Source organism: Balaenoptera ricei, chromosome 10 (genome assembly GCF_028023285.1).
Source record: "Balaenoptera ricei isolate mBalRic1 chromosome 10, mBalRic1.hap2, whole genome shotgun sequence".
Classification (NCBI taxonomy): Eukaryota; Metazoa; Chordata; class Mammalia; order Artiodactyla; family Balaenopteridae; genus Balaenoptera; species Balaenoptera ricei.
The window spans coordinates 12835087-12856095 of NC_082648.1; the positions used below are offsets into that span (position 1 = coordinate 12835087).

General features: G+C 38.0%; 1 protein-coding gene across 9 annotated transcripts in view; it reads right to left on the reverse strand.

Annotated features, from left to right (window-relative positions):
- Nucleotides 1-21009, reverse strand: part of EPS8 (epidermal growth factor receptor pathway substrate 8) — a 198496-nt gene that overhangs the window by 91197 nt on the left and 86290 nt on the right. For 3 of the 9 annotated variants that reach the window (XM_059935368.1, XM_059935366.1, XM_059935369.1), the window contains one exon: nt 16632-16720. The exons of the other annotated variants lie outside the window; for them this stretch is intronic. The gene's annotated coding sequence lies outside the window, so the exon portion shown is untranslated. The remainder of the gene's footprint in view (nt 1-16631; nt 16721-21009) is intronic. 9 annotated transcript variants of the gene reach the window in all.

A 21009-nucleotide genomic window follows, 5' to 3' on the forward strand; every position in this document is an offset into this window, starting at 1 on the left:
TACAACATTTGTCAATTGCTTAGAAGAAAAAGAATAGAAAAGATAGTATTTATGAGGATATAAAGTCAGACTGAGTCAAACCTATCTATGAACTTCTGAAAAGTATGGGACTGAGAGATTCATTCTGAAATGTTATTTCAGGATTCCTCACTTAAAACCTAGGATAATTACTGAAACTTTGAAACAAAGAATTTATGTAGTTTTTTGAAAGTGCTTTCCATTTTTCAAGACTGATGCACAGAAACAGTGCCCTGTTGGCAAATCTATGCAAAAATAATCCTGAACAAGAATGTTGTTTTTTAATCCTATTCCAGATAACAATCTGAATTTAAACGAAATAAAATAAAAGAGAACAGGGAAGAAGAATCACAAAAACTAAAGCAGTAAAATCTATAAAATGCTAACTGAAGGTACTTCAAGTTTAAGAGCCTGGGAAATGAGAGAGAAACAAATGAACTACTATTCCCACTTGGGCAGAAATGGGACTTGTTTATAGCAACATGTCCACTTTTGGGCCAGTGTCAATTTATAAACCTCCCCCCAAAAATTATTTTCCAGGTATTACATTCCTGGATTTGAGCACCTGCAATTGAAACAGAGCAAACACAACTGGCTATAGTGAATTATTAAGTGAAAAAAGTGTTTGGGTCAGCCAGGGAAGGAAGAATCACTCCAAACCGTCATGTTCCTGGATGATACTGTATGGATTTTTATTTGGGAAGTTAAGATAGATCTGTCTGGGTAAGCAGGCTACTTGAGGTCTGAAGGAAGTGGAAATTTGAAGAGGGAATTATCACAAGGGCTGGTAATGCCACATTTGCGTTTCTTTCTTTCCATTCCCATAGTTTCCAACTCTAAGCAACTGGGAAAATGGCCCATAGGCAGAGGTAGGTAGAACAGACAGGGCAGAGCATGATTGGATTTAATTAAAATGTATTGCTCATTACAAGGACAAGTTTAATATTTCTAAATAGCCCCCAAATTAATTCCAGCTCTTTAGTAAATAAACTAGGTATCATTTAGCTAACATAATCGCTGTCCCCCTTTTTAAGCCAAATGATCTTGTAAAATCAGTGCACTACGAGAACTAAACTACTACTGCTACGATTGCTAATAGTAGTGCTAGGAGGAGGAGAAAGATGAGGAGAGGCGGCAGTAGCAGTTAACGTTTAGATTGCACTATGTGCCAGGCACAGCTCTAAGTGCTTTACATCTATTTATTTTCTTTTAATTGTCACATTAAACTCACGAGGTAGGAACCGTTACTACGCTCACAGTACACATGAGTTAAGCTAGGTACAGAGTTTAATATCATGCCAATGTCAAAGAGCTAATAAGTAGTTATATGTGGAATCTTAAACAAATGATACACATGAACTTATTTACAAAACAGAAATAGACTCACAGACGTAGAAAAACTTATGGTTACCAAGGGGGGGAACGGGAGGGAGGGATAAATTGGGAATGAGGGATTAACAGATACACACTACTATATATAAAATAGATAAACAACAAAGACCTACTATATAGCACAGGGAACTATGTTCAATATCTTGTAATAACCTATAATAGAAAAGAATCTGAAAAAGAAAAAAGATATATAACTGAATCACTTTGCTGTACACCTGAAACTTCGTAAATCAACTAAACTTCAGTTAAAAAAATTTTTAAAGCTAGTTAGTAGATATAGAATAAAATCCAACCATTCTGCCACAGAGAGGAAAATAATGGTTAGAGAGTTGTTTTTCACCCAAATTCACATAGCATCTAAACAGAACTAAAGGGATTTTTTTCTTTTGCTATAAATTTATTACAAATGATAGTGCATACATTTGTATAGAAAAGAACTAACAGTCTAGTCTACCTATAAAGAAGAAAGAAAAGGACTGGATTCTGGATATTTACGAAGTAAAGGAAGGAGATAGTCAGGACTATTAGAAATAGTATCAAGACAAAGGCAAAGACAGTACCAGGATAAAAACAATGCACCCTAGCATTTCAAAATGATCACAAAATTCTAACAGGGCATAACATCACCTTAACTTTTGTTCAGCAAAGTCTATGCCTATTACAGAGTATTTCTCTATGGGTACATATTTCCAATTGTATAACTGCAATCAATAAAACTAGAACTGACTTTTATATCCAACTTTGAGGCAACATATATTTTTACAAACATGGGGACATATGAATTATTATGAAAGATAGATAACAAAAACTACCCCAAGAAGCCTTATGAAACTGTAGAGATATTCCATTTTACCTCTATTAAACATAATGATACGTAGTGGGCACTTTTCCTCAAACTTCTGTGGGAAACATCTCTCAGGAACTTCAGCAAATCAACTTAAAAACATGTGCTGCTTTTTCTAACGATCTTACTTAGTTTTACCAAATTTGATGGGAAAAGAGTTAACAGTTTTCCTCAAGCTGCTAAGTGTCAGCATAGCTTAAACTCAGTAACCTCTTGATTGACATATATACACTAATGTGTATAAAATAGATAACTAATAAGAACTTGCTATATAAAAAATAAATAAAATTCAAAAAAAATAAAAAGTAAGCATTTTCCTAGCTTATTAAAACTCCTAATAATAACCTAATCTAAATGGCTATAAATGACTTACCATGTGGCTGTGCCGTGACTTTTTAAGAATTGTTTTCAGGGCTTCCCTGGTGGCGCACTGGTTGAGAATCTGCCTGCCAATGCAGGGGACACGGGTTCGAGCCCTGGTCTGGGAAGATCCCACATGCCGCGGAGCAACTAGGCCCGTGAGCCACAACTACTGAGCCTGCGCGTCTGGAGCCTGTGCTCCGCAACAAGAGAGGCCGCGATCGTGAGAGGCCCGCGCACCGCGATGAAGAGTGGCCCCCGCTCGCCGCAACTAGAGAAAGCCGTCGCACAGAAACAAAGACCCAACACAGCCAAAAATAAATAATAAATAAATTAAAAAAAAAAAGGAATTGTTTTCACATTTACTTATTAAATAATTATTTTCCACAAGGAAAAAACCAACAACTCAGCAACCTCTTCTAATAGTTTTAATATATTACACTCCAAGGGAGATATGTGATTGTTTCTGGTAACATACATTTTCTTATATTTGGTGTTATCTCTTAAGTCGTTTTTAAACTCCCTAGCTTTGTGCTACGTGAGCAGTAAAAATCTACTATCGAAGAGTGTCAGGATTTTAAATGATCTCTTGGTCTTTTGATGACCTAAACTGGAATCGTTTTAGAAGCTTTGGTAGATATAATTTGAACCAATCTAATACTACTGCCTTCTAAAACTTAATTTTTTTTTTTTTTTATCATTCTTCTACTTAAATCCAGTCAAGAGATCCCCACCACCCCGCAGGTAGCCAATTTGAATGCATAGCAGAGTACTCTTTGAGGATTGGACCCTTTATACTGTAAGGCTTCTTTTCTCACAAGCTCTGCCTCCCTGCCCCCTGCCCTGCTCCCTCCCAGCACCCACATCCCGCCACAGGCTCACGCTGGCAGCTCTGCACCAGCGATACTGAACTATTTTGCAGACTCTTGCCTTCAAGTTACATCCTCCATCTGGAATAAACTTTCACTCCCAAAACCTCCCTGCCACCTTTACCTGGCCAGCTCCGACTCAAAGTTTAGTCTTGGGAGGCTGTCCCTGAGTCCCCTACAGTAGGCTACATGCCTCTCTCACGTGCTCCCATAAAGCTTGAGTCCAACACTGAGATGTACTTATCACCCTGCGTTGCAACTTCCGATTTTCTTGTTTGTACACAATATTGTAGACCCCCTGAGGGCAGGGGCTAAATAATCTTCTTGAATACCAAGTGCTAAGCATAGCTCATAACATGTAGTAAGTTCTCACTACACGCGTATTCAATGAATGAAAAAATTAGGCTCATAATTATTTTTTTACGCGCTCAAACTAAGACGTTTATTTCAAACCTTCTTACTAAGAAGAATGAAACAATGCTCTAAAAGCAAGAAAAACTTAGTAGGAAATATTTTAACTAGTTGAAGAGTTAAAAACAGAAAACATTTAGCATCACTAGCTTCTAACAAGAGCTACTCAAGGAAAAGGGCAGGCAGTGTGGACTCTCTCCCAAATCCCTCTAAGCCACCCCTATCCATCCTCTTGCCTCTCCATCCTGCCCTCTATTATTACCAGCCACCTTCCCTATCATCCCCAAATGGAGTCGAAAATAAATCCTCATCTAACTGTATCCTCTCGCCTCTCCAATTCCATCATGCCTTCTCCAACGGTGGACATCAGTCCTGCCAAAGCCCAACCATTCTTTCTGTGAGTGTGAGGAGATACCACTCCTGGACTTCCAACTGGAACATCCTAGGTGTCAACTTGATTTAGATTTGTCCTGAGATTAGAAAGAACACTGAACACCAAAGTCCATACTATTCCTTGCTTTGCTAATACTATTCCTAACTCTGTGCCCTTGGACATGTCACTTAAACTCATCAGTTCCTAATCAGTACTGATTAAGCTGAAAACCAGGGTATCTCCAAGAGCTCTTTGCAGCTCCCATGTCATTAGCTCCAGGACATCAGTGACAAAGGCTAGCACATCAACTCAGTGACCTGCTTCCTGTCATACAAATTTACCTACACAGACCATCTGACAGAACACAGCAGAGCTGAAAAGTATCCTGTGTTCTCATTGATGGCGGTGGTCCTTACATAAGTAACTTTGAGGACTGGCTGAACTCTTCATAAACTCCAAGCCCGCCTACGAAGAAAGCATGTGACATGAGGAATGTTGTCCTTTTCTTTTCTTTTTTTTTTTTTTTTTTTTTACAATTTAGCTGCTAAGAAGCCCTGGGAATAGCACATAGCAGCACACAGTAGCAGACAAACTAGTTAGCCAGGAAGAATAAGATGAATTTCCCTGCTCTCCTAAGAACTGAACTATTTCATTCCGGGATGCTAAAAAGGAATTTTTTTTTTTTTTTTAAACAAGTCTTTGCATTTTATGAGATATTAGACTCAGTGTTTACAAGAGTGGTGCTTACATATATACAATGGAATATTACTCAGCCATAAAAAGAAATGAAATGGAGGTATTTGTAATGAGGTGGATGGAATTAGAGTCTGTCATACAGAGTGAAGTAAGTCAGAAAGAGAAAAACAAATACAGTATGCTAACACATACATACGGAATCTAAGGAAAAAAAAAAAAAGGCCATGAAGAACCTAGTGGCAAGATGGGAATAAAGACACAGACCTACTAGAGAATGGACTTGAGGATATGGGGAGGGGGTGGGGTGAGATGTGACAGGGTAAGAGAGTGTCATGGACATATATACACTACCAAATGTAAAATAGATAGCTAGTGGGAAGCAGCCGCATAGCACAGGGAGATCAGCACGGTGCTTTGTGACCGCCTGGGGGGGTGGGATGGGGAGGGTGGGAGGGAGGGAGATGCAAGAGGGAAGAGATATGGAACATATTGTATGTGTATAACTGATTCACTTTGTTATAAAGCAGAAGCTAACACACCATTGTAAGGCAATTATACTTCAATAAAGATGTTTAAAAAATAAAATAAAATAAAATAAAAATAAAAATAAAAGAGTGGTGCTTAATCTCAACTGCCACTGTTGTCTCCTCAGGGAGGGCTAGTTTTGCCAAGAGCCACGCGGCTGCTCCCCTGCCGTGAAGGCAACAGGATGAAGCTAAGTGCCATGCTCTTGTGATGACTGTGTGTGCCAAGACAGAAAACCAAAGACTCCAACTCACCAAGGCTCAAATGCTTAAGACTGAAAAAAAAAAAGAAAAATGACCAGCTGTCCATCTACTACTAATATAAGTGGACAAAGGATCAACAGCATGGATCACCTCTACCCACAAATAATCCCTAAACATATTTGATGGCCCTTGAAAACTTTATAGAGGCTCAAATGACAACAATCTACTGTAGAAAATAAAGATGGTCCAACTGCTGCTCCCAGAGAGGACGGGTGAGCAAGCTTGCCCAGGAGCAATTTCCTAGCATCCAAAGACCACTTTCCTATTCCTAAAAAAATAACAGTAATGCTTCTACCAAGAAGGAAAATGCTTTGGGGGTGCTTTTTATCAGAGCCACAGGAAACAATAAAAACTTACTGAGTATATTCCAATGCTTTTATTGTGGTATTGTGGATGGTAAAAAGAACATGCTATGAAGATAGGCACCCCTGAATGTAAATCCTCATTCTACCGTCTCTCTGTGACCTTGGACAAGTCCTTATCCTCTCTGAGCCTCTGTTTACTCATCTGTAAAATGAGAATAAGATTGTTATAAGGATGACATACAAAAGCAACAGGTCCCTTGAGATCTGTATCTATATCTGTATCTACATCTATCTATCAGCTCCTTTATTTTCCTGAAGAACTGTATTCTGGAGAAAATAGAGATGGAGAGCTTTTCTTTAAATACTGGTTCTAAAAAATGAAATCCACTGAAGTAAAATCCAGTTGCAGTCAATCAAATATGACACAAGAGAAAGACATGAGAATCAGCATAAAGAATGCTACCAGTTACATTTGCACACGCACAAAAAGAAAATTCCTTAGCTTACCATTCAAGACCCACAAGAGTTTGCCCGCAGCAGTGTCTCCGGGCTTCCGCATTCCCACAGGCTTTCCCACCTATAAACCTCCCCTAGCACCAAGCACTCTTCTGAGCATTTCTCGCACTGGCTCACCTATAGGCTTCTGCTCTTAAACTAAACACCCCACTCACTACTTTATATCAACCATCCAGCAATTGCTCAATTCCTCAATCCCTACTCCTTTCTTAAAGTTTTCCCTGACCAACTCAACATTAGCAACAGCTAGTCATTTGGCAATTATTTATCATGTTTAATATTTTTTAGTGTAGCTAGCAAGAACCTCTGTGATTTATTCCTTGGTAAATCTGACCTTGCTCTGGGGTGTGGCAAACTCGTACAGTCTTTGGCAAAATGATTCCAGTACTAAGCATGTGCTATGGAGAGTTTATGTATGTGTACTAAAAGAAAACACAAAGAATTTTAGTGACCCAAGTGGACATTATTACCAACATAAATTTCCTCTATGATTGACATAAATGACCACCTGACACAAATGACTCCTGTTTAAAGAAAAATTGATGCAAAATAGAAACAAATTTAGAAGTACAGAATTGAACTAAAATTTTGTTAAAGAATTTATTTAGCAGAATTTCTACAATCACAGTTAGATAAGACCCTCAGTGTTGAGTGGAAATACCAATGAAAGCACCGCTGTTGGTGTGGGCATGTATAAATGATGATTTTAACATCTGATCTGAAAAGCAGAAGTTTTGGTAAAAGTACACCTAGTTATATCAAGGAGGTTCAGAACTGACTCAGAGGAAAAAGTATTATCCTCTGACTCACCAAGACCACTTCCTGAAACACCCAATGTTTTTCTTGGAAGGAAGGATATAAAGTGCCATTTGTTTCAAACACTGATTAGACAAAATTGAAGTCTAACACAAAATGGACAAAAGATATATTTTCCAAAGCCAAACAGGTTTCAAAGTGGAGACCATTCCATAAACATATATTATCTGGTCATGAAAGGGAAGACTTTAAATACACTCAGAAATGAATAATCCAAAATATATTATAATGAATAAACCACTAACTACGTACACATATCCCTGTTTATACCATAATCTCTCTCTTTGTTTTTTTTTTTTTTTTGGCCACTCTGTGCGGCGTGTGGGATCTTAGTTCCCTGACCAGGGATCAAACCCACACCCCTTGCAGTGGAAGCGTGGAGTCTTAACCACTGAACCGTCAGGGAAGTCCCTATATCATAATCTCTTAATGATGAAGAAACATTATGATTTTAATTCACAAAATTAACTAATGTCTTTGGCTTAAAAACAATCATTTTTCTTCAAAGTAATTATTTTCTCTTCTCTGAATCACCTGTGTGGCCAGTATTTAATAAAAATTTACAAAAACAATAGGTAACACTTATTAAGTGCTTATATGGGCCAAACCTTGTTATAAATTCTTGGCATGCATTAATTTATTTGATAACCACAACTCCTCTAAGAGGTAGGTACTATTATTATCTCTATTCTACAGATGAGGAAACTGAGGCACAGAACAATAAAGCACCTTGCCCAGTATCACACAGTGCGTACATGGTAAAGCCCCAAACCCAGGCAGACCAATGTAAGAGCCCAAACTCCCAGTTTCTGTGCTCTGTGTGTGTGTGTGATACCCCTGCCCATTAGAATGCTTGCCAAAACTTAAAAACACTTAATCACACACAACACACACACACACACACACATATAATTACACACTTATACATCTGTATAAACATTTCACATTTACACAATCCACGCCAAAATCTATGTATGCCCTTCTATGTTACCATTATATCAATAGGATTTGGGTACCAATAATACCAAGTCTTCAGTCTAGAAGAACAATTACTTACATAAGTTTTGAAACATTCCACTGGTCCAGATACATTTATGTCAGTCTCACTTGTTTTTTAGTTCTAAAGCATTGGAAACATCTCACAGAACTGCAAAAACACCAAAATGATACTGCCCTGGACACAGTCCTTGGGGGAGAAAAACACACATAACATTTCCTTCTTCAAAATAACAAGCAATTAAACTGAATCTTGCTGTTTGCTTCCTTTTGAGTAATCTAGACTGGAAATAGTTCAAATATCTGACTCTCGCAGTATTTTGCTTCCAGTAGAAAGATCATCCTTTAATATGCCACGTCAGCTAATAAGTGTTTCCTCATATCTATAACTGACTCATAGAAACTAGCTTAAATATTAAATGACTGCCTATTTCTAGTTCTAAACATTTGAAAAAGAAATTCCTACTTAGCTAAGGAGGCAGAATAAGCACTTTGAAAAGAGTCATACCACCCTGACTTTCAGATTATAAAGGGGAAATGTAAGAAGGGGAAATTTATCCCAGAAGGGTGAGGCCCTTAAAGCAGCAGCCTCAGGAAATATATTTCCAGTGTTAATACCACTCTGGAGGTGCTGAAGATTCAGGGGTGCTTTTGGAAGCCTGCATGCTAGTGCGATTTAGGGGGCAAGAGAGAGTCCTCCTGCTTCCTTACATGATACCATTTACCCAAGGGATACAGTGAATGAAATTCCTACCACTGGAAATTTATTCTTTTGAATTAAGCATTTTCATCCCTAGGAACCACATTTAAACTACAAACACTTGTGGGAGTAATAATGTATTATGTCATCAACACTTAAGTATAACTTATCAGATACTTTCTCCTAAGAGATGAGAAATCTAGGGTAATGTGAGAACATTGCCGATGAAGTCAGTATGCCCAGAAATGTAAGAAATCTGCCCAGAAATGGAGCAGTAGCAAACTACTGAAGAAAAAATTTGCCTGCTTGATACTTTTACATATGAAAAGATATATTCAGTTATTAATAATTGCTGAAATTATGAAAGGAATTCCAGCTTACAGATGGAATGATTACTTATTAGAGGCAGACATTCTATACAGTGAGCAAAACCACTTAAGAAATTCACTCAGTATTTTCTGTCTACACCTTCCAGGGGTTGTGCTTCACATGAAGGCATATGTAAGAAACACCATGGTTTTTCTCCTTCAGGAGCACTTAGCTGAGCGAGACATATACAAAGAGATAATTACAATGCAACTTAGTAAATGCTACTGTCTTGTTATAAACAATGTACAATTCTGTGAAACCATCAACCTAGGGCAGCTGCCAGTAGGTTTCATCTGGGAGGAGACAGTAGAACCACGTGTTGAAAGACACAGGAGTGTGTCAATCAGCACATCTACGGGTAGGAGGGGACATTCCAGGCATATGCAAAGCACGGTACGTGGAAGGGCATGGTTTTTAGGGAACAGTGAGATATTCAGTGTGGCTGCAACACAGGGTATATGAAAGATGATGTGGCAGAGAAGAGCTTGACACGAGGTTGTGAGGGGCCTGGCAGATCATGTAAAGGAATTTAGACTCAGTCTTTATGGAAGCAGCAAACCAGTGGAGGCAGTAACAGTCATATTACTAATTTTAATAAAATCACTATGGGGGCATTCTGGAGGGTAGACTAGATTAAGAAGCAAGGTTGACTAATTTTGAGATAATTTTATCTGTTTCTTTCATTCCTATGGGAATCTCCCCAATTGTAGTCTGCTCTACATATATATATATATATTTTTTTTTTTTTTGGAAAAATTAAGACTCACCTATGTCATTCTCATAATGTCTTCAGACTTTTGAATTCCCCAAGGAGAAGCAGGAAGATAGTGTAACTCAGCGGTCCCCAACCTTTCTGGCACCAGGGACTGGTTTCGTGGAAGACAATTAATTCTTCCACGGACGGGGCGGTGGGGGAGGGATGGTTCAGGCGGTAACGCGAGCAATGGGGAGCGATGGGGAGCGGCAGATGAAGCTCCGCTAACTCTCCCGCTGCTCACCTCCTGCTGTGCGACCCAGTTCCTAACAGGGGGGTTGGGGACCCCACTTTAACTAATTTAAAATGTGCCTACCAATAACCTATAAGGACACAGCTCACATTTTCTAGAGTTATTAGTTACGTAAGAAGCCCAAGGGAGCTATATTCATCCTACTTTAGAAAAGTTCATTTTAAAAATTCAGAGACTGGGAGTTCCCTGGTGACTTGACTTAGTGGTTAGGATTCCAGGTTTTCACTACTGTGGGCCCAGGTTCAATCCCTGGTTGGGGAACTGACATCCCACAAGCCATGCAGCGTGGCAAAAAAAAAAAAAAAAAAAAAAGTCCAGAGACTTAAGAGAATTGAAGATTGGTTTTTACCTTTCATTTAAAACATTCCTTTAACGGTGTGGCCATTGTGGAAAACGATATGGCAGTTCCTCAGAAAAATTAAACACAGAATTACCATGTGTTCCAGCAATTCCACCTTTGGGTGTAGACCCAGAACTGAAAGCAGGAACTCAAACAGATACTTGTACGCTCACAGTCAAAGCAGCATTATTCACAACAGCCAAAGGGTGGAAGCAAGCCAAGTGCACATCGACGGATGAATGGATAAGTGAAATGTGGTCTATATATACAGTGGAATATTATTCAGCCTTTAAAAGGAAGGAAATTCTAATACATGCTACAACACGGATGAAGCTTGAGGCCGTTAAGCCAAGTAAAATAAGCCAGTCACCAAAGGTCAAATACTGTATGATTCTACTTCTATGACGTACCTAGAGTAGTGACATTCATGGAGATAGAAAGGAGAATGGCGGTTGCCAGGGGCTGGCGGGGTACAGGGGGTGAGTAGTCATCCTCTAATGAGTATGGAACCGTCTGTGAAGATATCAAAGTTCTGAAGATGGATGGTACTGACAGTTGCACAACAATGTGAAGGTACTTGATGCCCATGAATTTACACCACAGGTGATCTGAAGAGTAAATTGTATGTTATATATATTTTACCAGGATAATAAAAAAAGTAAATGAGGAAGGAATAAACCGCTGAATGTCTGTGAGGCCATTAGGTATGGTTGCCTGGCCTGTAATGCTAGATCTTACTGCAGCTGCCTCTGTAGTGGAGAATGCACCAGGGCATCAGGGGTTTCTGGGGCAAACACACACACACACACACACACACACACACACACACACACACGAATTAAAACCATCCTTACAATGCTTTGTGTGTATGTGTGTGATCATACAAATATATACATACACATGTGTATATATACATATTTTGATTTGAGGTAAATTAGATTATCATATATTCTACTTTAATAAAGATCAAGAGACACAATCCTTAATTTACAAAAGCGATAAACTGAACTCTGTTTTGGGGGGGGAAAAAAAAAAGAGAACTGGTCCAGTTTCACCAACTATTGATTTCTTGTCCAGCTCTAACCTTACCTGGCAGCCCCTCTTACAAACACCATTTCTCAGTGACCCTTAATTTTCTCATTACTCAAATGAAGTAGGACTCTATGTCCCACCCACTATACACCAATCTCACAGTATATTAATGGGATAAACTAAGGCAATGTATATATAAAATTATTTTAACATAGAAAATGATTTGGAATAGATATGCTCTTTTACAAAAGGATCATTTGACTTACGAAATGGCTCAAAGAATTTTTTTAAAATTCCTCTGCATTTTTCACTTTTTAAGTAAGCATTCATATAATCTAACATGCATACAAACTTTGAGGAGAACATCCCCTGAACAAAATAAAATACATCAGTATTCCTAAGGGGGTAAATATATATATATTATTTATATTATATGTAAATAATATATATATAATATATACATATTCAATAAGATGGCTTCAAAGGTCAAACTTTTAAAGTGATAAGATTTAGAGTTTGCTTTTATAATTAATTAGTCCATTATTAAGTTCCATACCAAATATCAAAAGGAATTACAAAATGATATTAACAAAAGCTGACTCATTTAAAATGGGTAAGAAACATGTCTGTAACTTTAAGAAAGTTATCATTAACTTGATGTCTTATGGCAAATCAACTGTTAACTGTAGGAGTTAGTCCCTGGAAATAAGCCAAGTGACATTGACAATATCTAACTCAGTCATTTTAATACTTAAGAAACATTCTGCTTAAAATAAACAACCAAGAGTTTTCCACAAGTCAGTACCACCAATCGCCCTCCCAACATAACTTTGAAAAACATTCTTCAGGGGGCACAGGGGGTGTCTTTTTTCCTCACTGATCAAAACAAAACTCACAACTCTTAGCAAGTATTTACCTTACCTGCTAGCCAATATTTCTCTTTTTGTAAGGAAATAGACTTTTGACATCCAGTATGAAATTCCTCAAACCTCACATTAAACCCCAAAAATCCGATACTGCCAACTGAAGTTCACTAACGTTTAAGCTTAAACAAAGCACAGACAAGTTTATTACTAAATTCTTGTATTATCAGCTGTACAGGTATTGTTTTCACCACTTACGGCTCTTTTTTTGTTAACTCAAAAACTAACATTTCAGAATAACCCTGAAATATTTTCTTTCCTTCTGTCTCCAATTCCCATTCTCTTTCCCACCTAAAGTGACCTTCTTTTTCCTTAATTGTTGTAAACCCCTATTTCACCTCCATCTTATGGTAAATATCTTGTAAAACAGTCCTTCTAAGTCTATTACAACTTTATTTCACCCACTTGGGAAATATGCAACGCTCTCTCCTTCTCTTTCTACTTTATAAATTCCTCAAGGCATCCAACCTGTAAGTGAAATTATCCCAATTTAGAAGTTCAGATTTGATTTTGAAGCATCAAGCTCCACAAATAGGAAGCATTTCAGTATTTAACTTCTTAAATCAAACGTCTAAGCCCGATCATCATGTGTTACTTGGTCACCCGGTGATCACCCAGAGACCCTGGGATCATGTGTTCTAGTACAGAGCACCCTCCCCCCTCAGCTGGTTATTTTCAGAAAAGCAGCTGTATTCATTCTGTCTCAGATTCAGTCCTGGCATTGGAATAGTGCCAATTCACTTTCCCTCCTCAGGATCAGATGCGGCTGAAGCGGTCTACATTCCTTTTTCCTGCCTTTTCTGTGCAGACTTTCTCCAGGTCGAGCTCCATTCAGATCCTTTGACAGCGGTTAAGAAGGTTTGGGAAAGCTGGGCTGCCAGTGGCCTAGAGTAACCTAGGATTACCAACAATCTGAGTTGAATGTAATTACGTGAGCTTCAGAGAGGAGGGGAGCAGGCTTCACCCAGGCAATCCCGGTGCTCACAATTACATCATGAATTTCCCAGCGAAATGTCTATTCAGTCTTTGTTCATTCAGTAAACCTTGGTGAGGGCTTACTGTGTGCCAGCAGGTATGTCTGAGGCTGGATAGACAATGATGAACCAACAGATATAACTCCTCTTCTCAGAGTCATTAGGAGATACAATGGCCTTCTGTGATCATCCTTTGAATAAGCCAAGCTCTTTCCATCCTCAAGGCCTATCACACTCTGTCTGGAATAATTATCCTCTTTGTCTTTGGCTGCCTAAATCCTGTATCTCAGCTTAAATGACCTCCTGGGGAACTATTCCTCTGACCCCTCCAATCTGTATTAGATCCCTCATTGCATGTTTTCATTGCACCCTGAAATTTTCTTCATAAAACTTTACAATTAGACATATGAGCCAATATTTGTTTAATAATCTGTTTTTCAAAGATAAACTGCTACCTGGTATACTCTCTATTGACGCAGAATACACTTTCCTATTTTGTACTTTATACTGAGAATATTTTAAGTCTCATCTTTCTTTTAGGTGAATATTATTTTAAGTTTTTAATATGAGGCTTGAATTTTCTGTTCTTTAAATTTTCTCTATAGCTCTATACAATTTATCCAAAAACCTTCCTTCAAATGCAATTTTTATAATAAAATTACACGATTCTCCAACCAATTCTATTTTTTGTGTGTACAACTTGTGTTTTTTTAATATTTTAGATACTGGCTAAAATGACTACAAATGTCTATATCTGATATCTAGATGTTTTCAAGCCAGAATTTTGAATAGACCATACTCAATTTTTACAAATAAAGTTTCTCTACCATATTCTTATCTGGAGAAACCCGGACAAATATGAATCCCACTACTTAATAAATGTGGAGGCTTACTTAGCTTCTATGAGCCTGGTTTCCTCATTTGTAAAGTAGCTATAAAATCTTTCAAGGGTATGAGAAATAAAGTATACAAAGTCCCAAGCAAAATATCATACTAAATAAATACCAATTCCTTCCTACCTGTGGGGAAAAAAAGAAAAGGTACACATTTGAAAATGTAGCCCTCTATGAAATATAATACCAGTTTCCATTACCTAATCTGATTTCCTAAAAGGAAACAAGTCTAACTTTTTCTGCTTTATGGACTATACTTCAGGGCAGGGGTTGACAAACTTGCTGTAAAGAGCCCAGTTGTAAATATCTGGGGTTTGTGGGCCACATATGGTCTCGGTCAATGTTCTTTTTGTTTTTATTTTTAATAATCTACTAAAAATGTAAAAACCATTCTTGGCTTGTAGAAAAACAGACTGGGCACAGTTTGCTAGCCCCCTGCTTTAAATTCGCAGATGCTAATCAATCCTTCCTTATCCTATTACCTGTATAATATTAGGCTCTTAACACTTGACTGAAAAATTGCTCTCTCTACTATTTATCAAATAAACAAACACTAACTCAGTTAACAAACACTTCAGTTTAACAAACACTAATTAAACACTTGTTTATATGCAAGGTGCTATAGGTAGCTGACTGCCTAAAGAAAAAGAGACGCATCACATGTTGTAAAAGAAGTGCCAATAAAGCCTTTTGAAGTTTTCCTCTATTGTCACCTCTCTTCTTCCTCTTTTTTTTTTTCTTTTTGAGGCTGCTACTAATCTGGATTTATAGCATAACCAATTTATGCTTGTGACTTCGGGTTTCTCTTCCTATAATCCTGAGTTGAAATTGGTGCTAGCTTGAGCTCCTTGATGAGAATCTGATTAGGCTTCTTATACCATAGAGTTAGAGGACCCCTACTGCCCATCCTCCATCAGGCTCTGTCCTTCCAATTCTGATATATTGTTATAAATTCACTTGTTTCCCCCCAACTTCCAAAACAATCATTTCTTCTCTTCCCTAGTTCAGCTCACCTGATCTCTAATTGTCCAATTTTTCTCCCTTTGCACGTATAATCCCAATGGAAGAAACTCTGAATTTGGCGTCAGAACTAGTTGTTATTGTTCTGCCTCTGACAAACTGGGCATTTCTTAGCCTGAGTACCTTTGTTTCTTCATCTATCACAGGGGTCAAAAGACGGCCTGTGATGCCAATCAGACACAGGTGAGGGCAAAGGAAATAACACATGTGGAAGTTATTTATTTATAATCTACAAAGTACTCTAAGAGACCAGAGATCTCCGGTTCAGAAGTCAGATGTGATTCAAGATCTGGCTCTGCCATTTATGTTTATGAATTATCGACCTTGGGCAAGTTAACTAACCCCTGTAAGCCTCACTTTCTTCATCTGTAAAATAAAGACAGTAATAACATCTACTTTAGAGGGTTCTGTGAGGATTATGTCGCCTAATCCATGCCAAGCACTTATCATAGAGCCAGGCACATAGTAAAGGCTCACAAAATGTTAAACATTATTATTATTTAAGGGTAAGCCACTGGTCCCTGGTCTTTTACGTTCAGTCTCTACGTGCTTCTAAGCATATCTATTTATTCCACAGGTAATTTTATGCCCTTTTTCCACGACACTGGTTAAACAAGTTCTCTGGCATTTTTCTCTGTTGCACTGTGTTCCTCTTACAGGGATTTTTTTTAGTGTCTCTCACCATTCAAAGGGCAGGGAGAGGGAGGGTAGAAATGAAGGAAAGAAAGACAGAGAGAGAACTGTCAGTTCACACGCTGTATGTTATCAATTAGTACAGTCAATTCTGTTATAATGCGGCATAATATGTTCCTGAAAAGTCATGATGCTTTGCAAAATCACGTCATGAAAAGCCCAGGACTTAGGGGAAAAGACAGCTGTCGGTGACACATATAAAAAAGAAAAGAGCCTAGTAAAGACCCTAGCACAGTTTTTCATATGTTAAATGGTTAAAAAAATAAATAAAAACTATAATAAATATAGCATCTCACCTTGCAAAAGACTTGAAGTTTGCTTGCGGAATTGCATGTCCAAGGGTTGCAGCTTGCGAGTTATTGTACAGTGGTAGAAAAAGGGTTATCTGAAATTGGAGGGAAAGTTATGAAAACGAGATATGGGTGGTTGTGATTCATGATATGCAGTGAAGTCAGGGAGCTGGAAGGCGTCTGAGGTGTGCGCATGTGCATTTTGTCTATTCCTATGTGGCTCAGTTCAGCTAGGTGAAATGGCCTGTGTTCACCAACTAGGTGAAAATAAAATAAAATCACACATAACAAATGTGAAATTTACATTCTACTCAAATTGTTCCCTAATATTAATAATGTAGGAATAAATTCTCATTTTCAAAACAAGCATGATAGCAGAACTGACTGTATTTATCCCCGAACTGTGAACTCCTGAAAAACATTCTCTGACTCAGAACCATAGTCACTATTTCCAAAGTCTGTGTTACCCTTCAATTTCCTATCAGCCCAAAGGCTTTACTTAGAAAAAGTTGTTCTTTCCTTGTCAGTATTAAGATACTACACATAATGTAAATCATTTTTAAACTGCATCTTTGATTGTTTCTTCAGCTTTCCCTGCTGGGGAGATGATGTCCTATCCCCAAACATCCATTCCAACAGAGGAATAAAATGCCTGGTAGTCAATTACTCACTGCCATGCCATGATATTTATTCAGTTGCCAAATATTTACAATGAGCATCTACTAAATACATGGAAACATAGGAGATACAAGATGAAACCACATCCAACCCATCATAGTAAGAGACAGAGACTCGGCTCAGTGGATCATTCAAAGTTAGGCTATGCTACAAAGGAGGTGTAAAATATTACAACACATGTAAAAATAACGGTAACACAAGACAGAACATGAAGCAACTTAAGAAAATATAGCAAGTACAAAACAGATTACTTTCAATGTTGGAAGAGGGGACCAGGAGAAATTTAATGGGCCTGATTAGTAGACCTTAAGGACGAGGTAAATTTTGCATATGAGGGAGAGACTTTCTTATTGCGGCATGAGTGAAGGAAAAAGCAGGACATGGAGGTGTAAAGCATAAAGATCAATAAGTGTAGGCCAGGGACTTCCCTGGCAATCCAGTGGTTAAGAACCTGTGCTTCCACTGCAGGGGGCACAGATCCCTGGTCAGGGAACTAAGATCCCGCATGCTGCATGGTGTGGCCAAAATAAAAAATAAAAATTGAAAAAAAAAAAAAAAAAAAGAAGTATAGGCCATAAATTAAGATACATGACTACAAGTGATAAGTTACGTACCGGACTTTGAATTTGATATGATGGGAAATGGGAAAGCCACAGACAATTTTTAACCAGAAGAGTGCAACAACAGCTATGAATGGGCAATGGGGAGCCCAAAGGGCTTTCAGAGATCCTGAATACGTTAAGAGACTTCATTCAGAGTCTTTGGACACCATGCCAGAGCAACAGGCGGGCTTCCTCAACTACAATCCCAGGCTTTGTGTCCAAGATTGATATTCATGGCTCTACTTAATGGATACTAACTGTGTCATTCGGTCTGGCAAGTTGTATAAAAAAGTGGGGGAAAAAAAAGAAAAATTACCTACAAAATGAAGAAAAAGTATTTTTTAGAAACAATGAAGGAAGACAAAGAATGCAATGCAACCTACAGTAATAATAATATTGTCAGATATTTAAATCTGACCATTAGGATCATGTAAATAGTGAAGTTAAATAATATGGTTCTGAGTTACATCTAAACATCTGACACAATGTATTTTTAAGATTCAAGAAACTGTATACCAATGTTCCTAAAAGCAAGGCATTCTTGGACAAATGTTCATGTGAGATCTACAGCAAGCTTAAGAAACATACATGCATTTCAACTGAGATTTTACATTACCAAGTACACAGAGACAATATTTTATAAGTTTCTTTAAAATTTTAGAAAATACATTGAGAATTAAAACTACCACAAGTTTCAGCTAGTCAAATTCCCAAACCTAGTTAGTATATTGTATACAGAAGATTCTCTATACAAAGCCCATAAATTTTAACTAAAATAAGAAGTATAATTTTTCATATAGCTGAAAATATCACTTTAAGTATTCACATGTCAAATTAAACAGTTAAAAACATACACAAACCTCAACTCTAAAATAAAAAAGAAGTTTTAAAGAAAACTTAATGGTTTAATTAAATTAGAACTATCCTATAGGGTAAATGATCAAAAGAATGTATGATAATCTACCTCATTATATCACCTGCACAAAAATTTTATGCAATTCAACTAAGCTATTATTTAAAAATCTAAAATATAATGAGCTGACTTGGAGTCCCTTAAACCTCCAAGGCAGTTTCCTTAAGTAAACTTCATACCTACCTTGATGAATTAATGACACATGATTTCACTGAAAAATAAACCAAAAAGGAGACCTCTTTACACAATTTATTTCAGAATTATTTACATAGAAAATGAGTCTAAACATCTTATCCTCTCCAGAGTCATTTCCTCTTATATGCAATTTACTTAAACTAAAGAAACTCTTTCCAAGTTTAGCTTCTGAAAACCAAAAACCTCCTTTAAAACACTCTAGGGGTGGGTGCCAGAGCTTCGGATGCAGAAAATGCTTTTAAAGTGAGACTTAGTCTCAGAACAGCTCCGGGAGGTAAAGCATATGCCTGGGATACAAGTGAAGAATATCTCTTCAAAGCGATGGTGGCTTTCTCCATGAGAAGAGTTCCCAACAGAGAAGCAACTGATTTGAGCCGTGTGGATGAAAGGCTCTTGGTGCTCCAGCCAGGTATCAGGGCTGTGCCTCTGCAGTGGGAGAGCCAACTTCAGGACACTGGTCCACAAGAGACCTTCCAGCTCCACGTAATACCAAACGGCGAAAATCTCCCAGAGATCTCCATCTCAACACCATGACCCAGCTTCACCCAATGACCAGCAAGCTACAGTGCTGGACACCCTATGCCAAACAACTAGCAAGACAGGAACACAGTCCCATCCATTAGCAGAGAGGCTGCCTAAAATCATACTAAGGCCACAGACACCCCAAAACACACCACCAGACGTGGACCTGCACACCAGAAAGACAAGATCCAGCTTCATCCATCAGAACACAGGCACTAGTCCCCTCCACCAGGAAGTCTACACAACCCACTGAACCAACCTTAGCCACTGGGGACAGACACCAAAAACAACGGGAACTATGAACCTGCAGCCTGTGAAAAGGAGACCCCAAACACAGTAAGATAAGCAAAATGACAAGACAGAAAAACACACAGCAGATGAAGGAGCAAGGTAAAAACACACCAGACCTAACAAATGAAGAGGAAATAGGCAGTCTACCTAAAGAATTCAGAATAATGATAGTAAAGATGATCAAAAGTCTTGGAAATAGACAAAATGCAAGACACATTTAACAAGGATGTAGAAGAACTAAAGAGGAACCAAGCAACGATGAACAACACAATAAATGAAATTAAAAATACTCTAGACGGGATCAATAGCAGAATAACTGAGGCAGAAGAACAGATAAGTGACCTGGAAGATAAAATAGTGGAAATAACTACTGCAGAGCAGAATAAAGAAAAAAGAATGAAAAGGACTGGGGACAGTCCCAGAGACCTCTGGGACAACATTAAATGCACCAACATTCCAATTATAGGGGTTCCAGAAGAAGAAGAGAAAAAGAAGGGGACTGAGAAAGTATTTGAAGAGATTATAGTTGAAAACTTCCCTAATATGGGAAAGGAAATAGTTAATCAAGTCCTGGAAGCACAGAGAGTTCCATACAGGATAAATCCAAGGAGAAACACGCCAAGACACATATTAATCAAACTATCAAAAATTAAATATAAAGAAAACATATTAAAAGCAGCAAGGGAAAAACAACAAATAACACACGAGGGAACCCCCATAAGGTTAACAGCTGATCTTTCAGCAGAAACTCTGCAAGCCAGAAGGCAGGGGCAGGACATATTTAAAGTAGTGAAGGAGAAAAACCTACAACCAACATTACTCTACCCAGCAAGGATCTCATTCAGATTTGATGGAGAAATTAAAACCTTTACAGACAAGCAAAAGCTTAGAGAGTTCAGCACCACCAAACCAGCTTTACAACAAATGCTAAAGGAACTTCTCTAGGCAAGAAACACAAGAGAAGGAAAACACCTACAATAACAAACCCAAAACATTTAAGAAAATGGGAATAGGAACATACATATCGATAATTACCTTAAATGTAAATGGATTAAATGCTCCCACCAAAAGACACAGACTGGCTGAATGGATACAAAAACAAGACCCGTATATATGCTGTCTACAAGAGACCCACTTCAGACCTAGGGACACATACAGACTGAAAGTGAGGGGAAGGAAAAAG